The sequence below is a fragment of the Notolepis coatsorum genome (genome assembly GCF_963971535.1).
Source record: "Notolepis coatsorum genome assembly, chromosome: 3".
Taxonomy (NCBI): domain Eukaryota; kingdom Metazoa; phylum Chordata; class Actinopteri; order Aulopiformes; family Paralepididae; genus Notolepis; species Notolepis coatsorum.
In genome coordinates this window covers 203906619-203917904 of record NC_140167.1, presented here as the reverse complement: position 1 = coordinate 203917904, position 11286 = coordinate 203906619, and positions in this window count along the sequence as shown.

Sequence of the window (11286 nt, the reverse complement as noted above, 5' to 3'; positions counted from 1 at the left end):
CCCTTCTACGAGGATAACCAGTAGGATAACATTGATGTGTGTGCAGTGAGTTTGGTGACACTACACTCTATAAGAGTGAAGATATTTAATGTTTTTTTCCAATACAAAATCCCCAGAATTATGAAAAAGCATTTTTTTCAAATCTAAGTGTTGTAGTATAACCAATAGGATACCATTGATGATGTGTGCAGTGATTTTGGTGACACTATACACTGTATGACGTGAAGTTATTGAATCTTTTTGCAGTGCCTCTTTTCGGTGTTGCACTTTTTAGACGATCCCTGGCTGCGCACTTGCCTCGTCAAGGCCGACTGCACATATAGATCAAATTATTAAATGTACAGCTCCGAGGCCGGCTCGCCTCGTTTAGGTGAAAGTAAGGTTGTAGCTCATTGTCTACCTTACTACGATAGGAAAGAGGTGTCCTTTGTGTTTTAAAAACATTTCGCTTAAGAATTATTGACGCGGAAATTCGAATCTGTGAATATCTTTCTAACTTTACCTAAGTCTCCCGATTCCGATACAATAAAGCGAGTCTTCATCACAAATCATATTCTCAAAATAATCTGATCGGCAGATATTATTGCTGGCGGACCTATTTCGGTCTGCGAGCCGCCTATTGCCGACCACTGCACTGAACTAGGATATCTGTATAACGTGCGTTTAGACCAGTGGTTCCCAACCTTTTTCCCCCCAGGGACCCCCAAACATCTCTGATGAAATTCGCGGACCCCCTCCTAATAAGATACCATAAAATACTTTTTTTTTTTTCATTTTAATAACAAACTGCTTATACATAGGCATATGCATCACAATTAGACCCACTATGCTTCTTTGACTTGTGCCTTCAATCAACAAATCTCATCTTGCACCATATGCATTTCAAAATGTTTGGCCAATATTCAAATGCTGTATTCATCCTCTCAAATCAGGCCCTAATGGTGAACGGTTTGCATTTATGGAACAAATCAATGCAACAAATTAAACTAAATATGAGACAGGAAATTCCAATCAGTAGCAGAGAGAATCTGTCCTAGCTGGGTTTAATACCTTTTTTTTGTCATTTTAATAACAAACTGCTTATACACAGGCATATGCATCACAATTAGACCCACTATGCTTCTTTAACTTGTGCCTTCAATCAACAAATCTCATCTTGCACCATATGCATTTCAAAATGTTTGGCCAATATTCAAATCCTGTATTCATCCTCTCAAATCAGTCCCTAATGGTGAACGGTTTGCATTTATGGAACAAATCAATGCAACAAATTAAACTAAATATGAGACAGGAAATTCCAATCAGTAGCAGAGAGAATCTGTCCTAGCTGGGTTTAATACCTTTTTTTTTTGTCATTTTAATAACAAACTGCTTATACACAGGCATATGCATCATAATTAGACCCACTATGCTTCTTTGACTTGTGCCTTCAATCAACAAATCTAATCTTGCACCATATGTATTTAAAAATTTTGGCCAATATTCAAATCCTGTATTCATCCTCTCAAATCAGGCCCTAATGGTGAACGGTTTGCATTTATGTTGAATGAAGTAAGAATCCACTGCAGTAAAAATATCCTCACCTCGAGTGGTGGTAGTAAGGTTGACTGACATGAGAATGTCCTGCTTCAGATCCTCATTTTCAATATATTGCACATAAACGATGAGCACAGCCTCGTCTGCGACAGTTGTAGTTTCATCAAGTTGTATGGCAAATGGACCCTTTCTAAGCTTTTCTGACAGCTGCTGCTCGCAATCACTTGACATCTTATCAATTCGGTCTTTCACTACATTGTTCGAGAGTGGTACTGATTTTAGTTTATCCGCCACCTGTGGGCCGCACAGTTTCTAAACCATTTTGATGCAGGCTGGTTTGATGAGCTGCTCGCCAATATTGTGCGGTTTCTTTGCTTTTGCAATTAAAAGCGAACACTCAAAGGAGGCTTCGGTAGCCTTCTGTAAATCACTGCCACCCCTGCTCCACGCTACTCTAACATCAACAGGCTTGTTCGCCTTGAGAGACTGTTCTTTCCTCCGAAAAAAGTCTGGATCCTTCCCAACGGTTTCTGGGTGCTTAGACGCCTGATGTCTCTTCAGCTTGCTGGGCTTCAGGCTCGAGTTTGCCAACTTTTCTCCACAAATCACACACTCAGGTCGTTTGTCTGGTCCCTCAGTGAAGCCCATGGTGATGTAATTTTCGCGATTGCTGTAGGTCCTAACTTTTTTTGCAGATGAGCTGCCGTCATCTCCTTTTCATTTGTCACACATTTTCGCCTCTGGCGGCTGACTGCAGACGAGCCGAGAAAGTTAACTAGCGTGCTAGGCTAGCTACAGAAAGTGATACAGTCAACTGATTCGCGTTTTAGCGGCTACCCGGTAGCCTACTGTTAACGTTCAAAAATCATGTCTAGATGTTTATTTATTTATCTTTATTTTTTATTGTAGTGGAGAGACTATTCATGCTTCTGATGATAAAAAAATTTTTTTTTAAATGTTTTTAAAAATAAAATCAAAAAAAAAAAAAAAAAAAAAAAGACCTCAAATCATCTGTGGTCTGGCGGACCCCCTGCGCCCCCTGGCGGACCCCAGGGGGTCCACGGACCCCAGGTTGGGAATCACTGGTTTAGACAGCACTGCTTGGGACAGACCACACAGGCTATTTCCATATTATTAGGCTATTACTTCACATAAAATATCATGTCTAAATGAAATGCACAAAACAAAAAAATTATGTATATAACGTTACCCTGGTATAGATCTGTATGCATGTATTTATGTATTTATTCATAACGTTATACATATTCGTTAACGTTAGATTGTGAATGGCTTTTACATTGAAAAATTTACTTGTCACGTGGTTCCGTTCTCCATTCTTCACATCAAAAACGAAAAACGAACTATCAAAACGTACACGGCCCATTATTGACTCCCTTTTTTCATTTGATTCTGATACCAAAATACGAAAAACAGGTCCGTATTTCAGTTTTTCCCTGTTTTTTCGATTTTGGTTTCAAACGGAAATAGGAAACACCTTGTATTTCCGTTTTTTTTCGTTTTTTCGTTTTTCCTTTTGAAAGGAAAAACGAACTATCAAAACGTACACGGACCCTTTAGACACCCGCCCACCTCCACCTCTGATTGGCTTACCATGACATTGTATTCAACCTCAGCCAATCGTCAGCATGTATGCTTGGCTCTAAACAAGGAAGAACATATTATTGCCTCTCGGCGCAGAGATATGTCTGATGAAAGAAACAGGTTCATTCATAGTAATGCGCCGCATTTTTTTGCAGTAACTGTAACGACGTTATTAAGATTGGAAGAGTAATTACTCGTTACTGAAAAAACGAACGCCGTTAGTAACGAAGTTACTTATAGTGCCGTTATTCCCATCACTGCTACTACTACTACTACTACTACTACTACTACTACTACTACTACTACTACTACTATTACCAGGAGTTTGCATGTTCTCCCCATGCTCGCAAGGGTTCCCCCCCCCCCCCCCCCCCCGATAAAATAAGATAAGATAAACCCACACACACACACACACACACACACACACACACACACACACACACACACACACACACTGGGCTGCATCCCAGTCCAAGGGGCATTAAACAGCTCACAGGTAATTATATCCAACACATTGCTTTTAAATCTGATTGATACTTACCTCAGCATGACCCTGCACTAGAATCCTTATCTGGTCATTATGTTGAGCATCCCACTGTGGGTCCTGCTGATCACTGCTCATCCAACCCAGGCCACAGCAGCAGCTCTACCACCAGGCCTAACCCAGGCCACAGCAGCAGATCTACCACCAGGCCTAACCCAGGCCACAACAGCAGCTCCACCACCAGGCCTAACCCAGGCCACAACAGCAGCTCCACCACCAGGCCTAACCCAGGCCACAGCAGCAGCTCTACCACCAGGCCTAACCCAGGCCACAGCAGCAGATCTACCACCAGGCCTAACCCAGGCCACAACAGCAACTCCACCACCAGGCCTAACCCAGGCCACAGCAGCAGCTCCACTACCAGGCCTAACCCAGGCCACAGCAGCAGATCTACCACCAGGCCTAACCCAGGCCACAACAGCAGCTCCACCACCAGGCCTAACCCAGGCCACAGCAGCAACTCCACCACCAGGCCTAACCCAGGCCACAACAGCAGCTCCACCACCAGGCCTAACCCAGGCCACAGCAGCAGATCTACCACCAGGCCTAACCCAGGCCACAACAGCAGCTCTACCACCAGGCCTAACCCAGGCCACAACAGCAGCTCCACCACCAGGCCTAACCCAGGCCACAGCAGCAGATCTACCACCAGGCCTAACCCAGGCCACAGCAGCAGCTCTACCACCAGGCCTAACCCAGGCCACAGCAGCAGATCTACCACCAGGCCTAACCCAGGCCACAGCTCCACCACCAGGCCTAACCCAGGCCACAGCAGCAGATCTACCACCAGGCCTAACCCAGGCCACAACAGCAGCTCCACCACCAGGCCTAACCCAGGCCACAGCAGCAGATCTACCACCAGGCCTAACCCAGGCCACAGCAGCAGCTCCACTACCAGGCCTAACCCAGGCCACAGCAGCAGCTCCACCACCAGGCCTAACCCAGGCCACAGCTCCACCACCAGGCCTAACCCAGGCCACAGCAGCAGCTCCACCACCAGGCCTAACCCAGGCCACAGCAGCAGATCTACCACCAGGCCTAACCCAGGCTACAGCAGCAGCTCCACCACCAGGCCTAACCCAGGCCACAGCAGCAGCTCCACCACCAGGCCTAACCCAGGCTACAGCAGCAGCTCCACCACCAGGCCTAACCCAGGCCACAGCAGCAGCTCCACCACCAGGCCCGGCACAGACTGCTGCAGCAGCCCAGCTGAATGGTAACACCAGTGCTCCTAGTGTCAAGTTTCAAGTTTCTTTAATAGTTGTCATACAGAAGTACAGAATACTTTTATACAAAATGCTTCTTTCTGTTACGCTCCAGAGACTGTGCTAGACAGAAGATAAGTATAAAATAAAATAAAATAGTATAGCATGTAAAAATAGAAGTAAAAATAGAAGTCACGTACGTAGACACAGTGTTCAGTATATACATATGTACAATGTTCGATGCAGAATAGAGTAACTGAGTTACCGTACAATATACAATATACTATGCAATATACTAATATACAATACTATATAGTGCAAAGCAGAAATGGGATGAGGTACAATTTACAGTAAGGTGTACTGAGGTATGGGTTGTAGTGCAAATCCTTTACCAATAAATATAAAGTGTGTCTAGGTGTTGTAAAGTGTGGAGAGTAGGTGCTGCAGTGTGTTGTTTGTTTAAAGTGAGTGTGTGCGTATGGATGTGTGTGTTGTGTGTGTTGTGTTGTGAGTGCATTTGATGGTTGTTGCATAGTGTTATTGTTCGTTGAGCAACCTGATGGCCTGGGGATAGAAGCTTCTTCTGAGTCTTTCTGTGCTTGCCATGAGACTCCGGAATCGCTTGCCTGACCGCGTGTAGCTTAATGCCAGCGGAAGAGTGCAAGAGCGCTTCCGCATTCTTCGCCGTGCATGCGCATGAGGTCCTCGCTTAGTTCAGATGCCCCATTCAACACGGTGAATCCCAAACTCGAAACTCCGTTAAGCTCCAGAGAGAGAGGGTGAAAACCGCCAGTTCTTGCCCGACGGATGGGAGCCGAATCGGGATCCGAGTTTTCTGATGAATAGCCCCAAAACATGGAGGTCGCGAACGCCGCCGGCTTCGCTGACCAGAGCTCTCTCAGATTCAAAATTGCAGCCTGGAACATACATGTTTCGGAACCAATGTGTAACTAGACAGTTACAATATAACATTTATATTAATTAACCCAGTTAATGCCTTAAGAGAAAGAGTCTGGTGGTCAATTACTACGGAAATGTTGTGTCTTACTAATAATAACAAATTCCGCGGTCAATATAAGTCTCTGTGATACTTTCTGAATATGATTTGGGAATGGGCAGGGTTATATTAGAAGAAAGACAGTGTAAACAATATAATTAACTCTGAATATAATAATGACGAAAAATAAACAGGATACACAACACAACAAGGTGCACTACAAGGTGCACTACATATAACCTCATCGCATGCACTTTGTTGTGTATCCTGTTTATTTTTCGTCATTATTATATTCAGAGTTAATTATATTGTTTACACTGTCTTTCTTCTAATATAACCCTGCCCATTCCCAAATCATATTCAGAAAGTATCACAGAGACTTATATTGACCGCGGAATTAGTTATTATTAGTAAGACACAACACTAAGGGCACTAAGTGAGACGTTTTCAAGGCAGCATAGCGTATGGCTGGATTCAAATTCAGGGGGAAGGCCCATCAGAGGTTGGGAGGGACTCTGATTGTTGAGTAAGGCAACAATTTTCATCTCTAATGAGGTACATTTTCTTGGTAAAGAATCTTATGAATTCGTTAGCCGAGAACACATGGTTTAGGGCACTTGGTTGTTTCTGAGTAAGTTTTGCAACTGTGTCAAAGATAAACTTTGAGTTGTTTTTGTTTTCATTAATGAGCCTGGAAAAATATGAGGTTTTGGCAAGTGAGAGTGCCTTTTTGTAGTTACGTAAACTATCATTCCAGGCAAGGCGGAATACTTCGAGTTTGGTCGAACACCATTTATGTTCAAGTTTGCGACAAGCCTTTTTAAAGGAGCGCGTTTTCTCCATAAACCAGGGAGTTTGTTTTTGCGGAGCACGTTTAATTTTAGACTTAAGGGGAGCGACAATGTCGAGCGTGCTACGAAGGGCGGCGTTAAGTTTGTCTGTAAAGAGATCAAGGGGGCCAGAGTAAGAGAGGAAGGGAGAGAGGGTGTCTGGTAGGCAGTTAACTAGAGTTGGGACAGTTGAGGAGTTAATACGACGGCTCATGTAGGATTCTACACTGTCTGGGCGAGAAACCGTCAGATCAATTTGAAATTTGATGAGGTAGTGGTCTGAGAGAGCAGGAACATAGGGGGAAACGGTCAAATTTTACACAGTGAGACCGCGGGCTAGGACTAGGTCAAGGGTGTTCCCACCACTGTGAGTGGGTTGGTCACAGCAGCATCACACCTGGACAAGAGGCAGGGGAACTATGTGAGAATGCTGTTCATCGACTACAGCTCAGCATTCAATACCATAGTCCCCTCCAAACTCATAGCCAAGCTCAGGGACCTGGGCTTGAACTATGACCTCTGCCAGTGGGTCTTGGACTTCCTGACGGGCAGACCCCAGGTGGTAAGAGCCGGCAACTGCACCTCCTCATCCATCACGCTCAACATAGGGGCCCCCCAGGGCTGTGTTCTGAGCCCCCTCCTCTACTCCCTGTACACACATGACTGCGTAGCACAGCGGAACAACAACACCATCATCAAATTTGCTGATGACACAGTAGTGGTGGGCCTGATCTCTGCCAACGACGAAAGGGCCTACCTGGAAGAGGTAGAGAACCTGTCACAGTGGTGTCAGGAGAACTGCCTCTCCCTGAACGTCAGCAAAACAAAAGAGATGATTGTGGACTTCAGGAGGTCGGGGGTCAAGGACTACAGCCCCCTCAGCATCGACGGGGCACCGGTTGAGAGAGTGAACAGTTTCAAGTACCTCGGAGCCCACATATCCGAGGACTTGACATGGACCACACACATTGACAGTGTTGTGAAGAAGGCACGACAACGCCTCTACTTCCTCAGGCGCCTAAGGAAGTTCCAAGTCAGTCAGAAGATCCTTAGGAACTTCTACTCATGTACAATAGAGAGCATCCTGACCGGCAACATCACCTCCTGGTTTGGGAATAGCACTGCACAAGACCGTAGCAGACTACAAAGAGTGACACGTTCAGCCGAACGCACAATTGGAGGGGGGCTTCCCACCCTCCAGAACATTTACAACAAGCGGTGCAAGGGGAAGGCTAAGAGAATTATTAAGGACTCGAGCCACCCGAACAACTGCCTCTTTGAACTGCTGCGGTCAGGCAAGCGATACCGGAGTCTTAAGGCGAGCACAGAAAGACTCAGAAGAAGCTTCTATCCCCAGGCCATCAGGCTGCTAAACGAACAATAATCACTATGCTACAACCATCAAATGCACACAGCACACACACCCACACGCACACACTCACTCAAACAAACAACACACTGCAGCACCCACTCTCCACACTTTAGATCACACAAACACACTACAACTCGTTTTGCACTACAACTCGTACACCTACTGTGAATTGTACCTAAATTGCACCTCGTCCCATTTCTCCATTTCTGCCTTGCACTATATAGTATTGTATATTAGTACACTGCACAGTATTGTATATTGTATGGTAACTACGTCTATTCTGCATCGAACATTGTACATATGTCTAAACTGAACACTGTGACCTCATTTTTTTTTACTTCTAATTTTACTATGTTATTTTATTTCATACTTATCTTGTCTTGCACAGTCTCTGGAGCGCAACAGTAAGAAGCATTTTGTATAAAAGTATTTTGTACTTCTGTATGACAACTATTAAAGAAACTTGAAACTTGAACAATTTGAATGAGACCGACAGAGTCAATGATGTCGGTAAAAGCCTTATTTAGGGGATCTAGAGTTTTGTTGGAATGCATGTTAAAATCACCAACAATTAAAATGTTATCTGAGCGCGTAACAAGCTCAGAGATGAAAGTGGAAAACTCATCTAGGAAGAGGGTGTAAGGGCCTGGGGGGCGGTAAAGGACAGCCATTACAAAGGATGCAGTGGAGGTAGGAATCAGACCGCCACACTTTCTGTTGGGTGGAGAGGGACGCAACAGGAGCACCTCAAACGAGGAAAACGTACAGTTTGCGTTGGATGTAAAGTTGTGCTTAGAGTCGTAAATTAGAGCAACTCCGCCTCATTTCTTGGAGGTGCGTGCGATATGGGAGCTACTAAAATTAGGGGGTGAAGCCTCATTTAAGGGCAGAAAGTTATTAGGTTTAAGCCATGTCTCAGTGAGGCCCAATAAGTCGAGACTATGGTCTGTTATCAGTTCATATACCAAAAGAGCTTTGGTTGGCAGAGAGCGAATGTTGATAAGGCCAACCTTCACGCACTCTGTATATTTAACAGTGCGATTTTCAGCCATGCGGGTAGGTTTAATCGCAATTAAGTTGGCATGGTTTATCGCACAAGGACGAGCTGGGTAAAGCGGAGCGTAACGAGATATTCTAGTTTTGATTGGATATACCGGTTTAAGGATAGAGATAGAAAGAGAGGAGTGGGGAGCCTGGTGGAGGAGGGACCCAGCATGGTTAGGAAAGGTATAGGGATTGGCAGGCTCCATCAGTTTAGCATGACTAGCAGGCTCGCTAAGAGCCTGCACCATGGCATGCTTGTGGGGTGGCTGTCAGCCCGAAACTATAATCTTGTCTATATTGCTAGATAAGAGAAAGGCACCTAGCATGTTACGATGCACGCCGTCCTTTCTCAGCAAGCCAGGGCGCCCCCAGAAAGAGGACCAGTTATCCACGAACCCTAAGCCCTGTTCTTTACAGTATTTTTCCAGCCATCGGTGTAGAGAAGCTGTCCTACTCATGAACTCATCATCATGCCGGTTTACAGGCAGGGGGTCAGAGAAGATTACTCGATGCCGACTCATCTTTCTGGCGAGGTCAGAAAGCCTAACTATGTTGATCTTTGTGACCTCAGAGCCTTTCATCCTACAGTCATTATTTCCGACGTGTATAACAATATGGTAAAATTTATCTTCAGTGGGTGCGAGACGTGGGTTAACTTTTCCCTTGACTATGCTATTCGCCAGAAATCTCAGGTTGGCTTCAATGTCGGTAGCTCTGGCTCCCCCAAAACATTTGATCTCGGCTGGCTTGTCTAGCTTAATATGCCGGGTGATGGAGTCGCCAATCACAAGGACAGGAAGACGGGGTTTCAGTGGAGGCCGCTGCGTGCTGGGACCGGAACCCGCAACACGTGTAAGATCATGTTGCGGAGCAAGTGTTGTTGAGGCCGAGACCGGGCGGTTACACTGCCACTCCGTATTGGGCGCAAAGACCATGTCCTGAGCACTATGTCTGGGACTCTCCAGACTAGAAGACCTCGCTTGAGGCTCCTTAGAAAAGCCTGAAGTGTCCGAGACGTCTAAAGCTGACTGTTTTCCTGACTCAAGTTCAAGGACACGACTCTCTAACCGAGTTAACCTTTCTCGGAGAGAGGGACAGACAGAACACAGAGCCATGCTTACACCAGGTGGCGGTGGTAGACCAGGAAAAAAATTAAATAAGAAGTGCTATGGATCAATTGCTAAAGGCTATGTGTATGAAGCCAATTGAAAGTTTAGCTAAAGAGCTAAAACCAGTAGGTCAAGCTAGCCGGGTAAGCCTGGAAGCTAGCGGACTAGGATAGTATAGTTGACAAGCTAACAAGGCAAGACCAGAAAATGCAGATACAAAAGAGTGGCCTGCTGGAGGAGGGCAAGTAAGAGGCAGTAGATACTCAAATGCACTCGGTTGCCTCCTCGGAAAACTCCAGCAGGAAAACTCCAAGTCTTTGTCTGTCTTAGTCGGTCGCCGGTACTTTGCTGGCGCTTGGATAAACTACACTTAAATCCCTAATAAATATTGTCCCACACCTGTAGGGGGCTGGTCTCTGACCGATTGGACTAATTAGCACAGGCTGCTCAAGTCAATCCCTATGGGGTGAACTGAGCTGATTGATTCAGAGAGAACAAACAACCACCAAAAATAATACACAATGGGTACTGACTTACTTTACTCAGCTATATCACAGTGTAGTCAGCTCAGCTTTAGTGCAAAGTGAGCTACAGGCAGCAGTATTTAACACAGGCCTTGCCTCTGACTGATTAAACATCTTCTCTCACACTCTAATCTAGACTTCCTGTGCCTCTCTGAGACAGGCTCCACAAAAACTCCCCATCCGCTGCCTTAACTATACCTGGCTATAATATCTACAGGAAGGACAGAGTTCAAAGAAGAGGGGGGGGGGGGGGTAATGTTCTATGTACGAGAACATATATTATGCGAAGAGATCCAATGCCCCGAGAATGACATCGAATGCATCTGTCTGAATGTCACATTATCTCCAAGAATGTCCTTTGTCTTAATAGGAGTGTATAGGCCACCCTCTGCAAAGTATGTCTTTCTTGATAACTTCCATGATGTACTAAAGAAATATAGCTCAGGGCAGGAAGTATTAATCCTTGGCGATCTGAACCTAAACTATGAAGATAAGTTAGGTAAAAAAGCACTGAATAGAATCA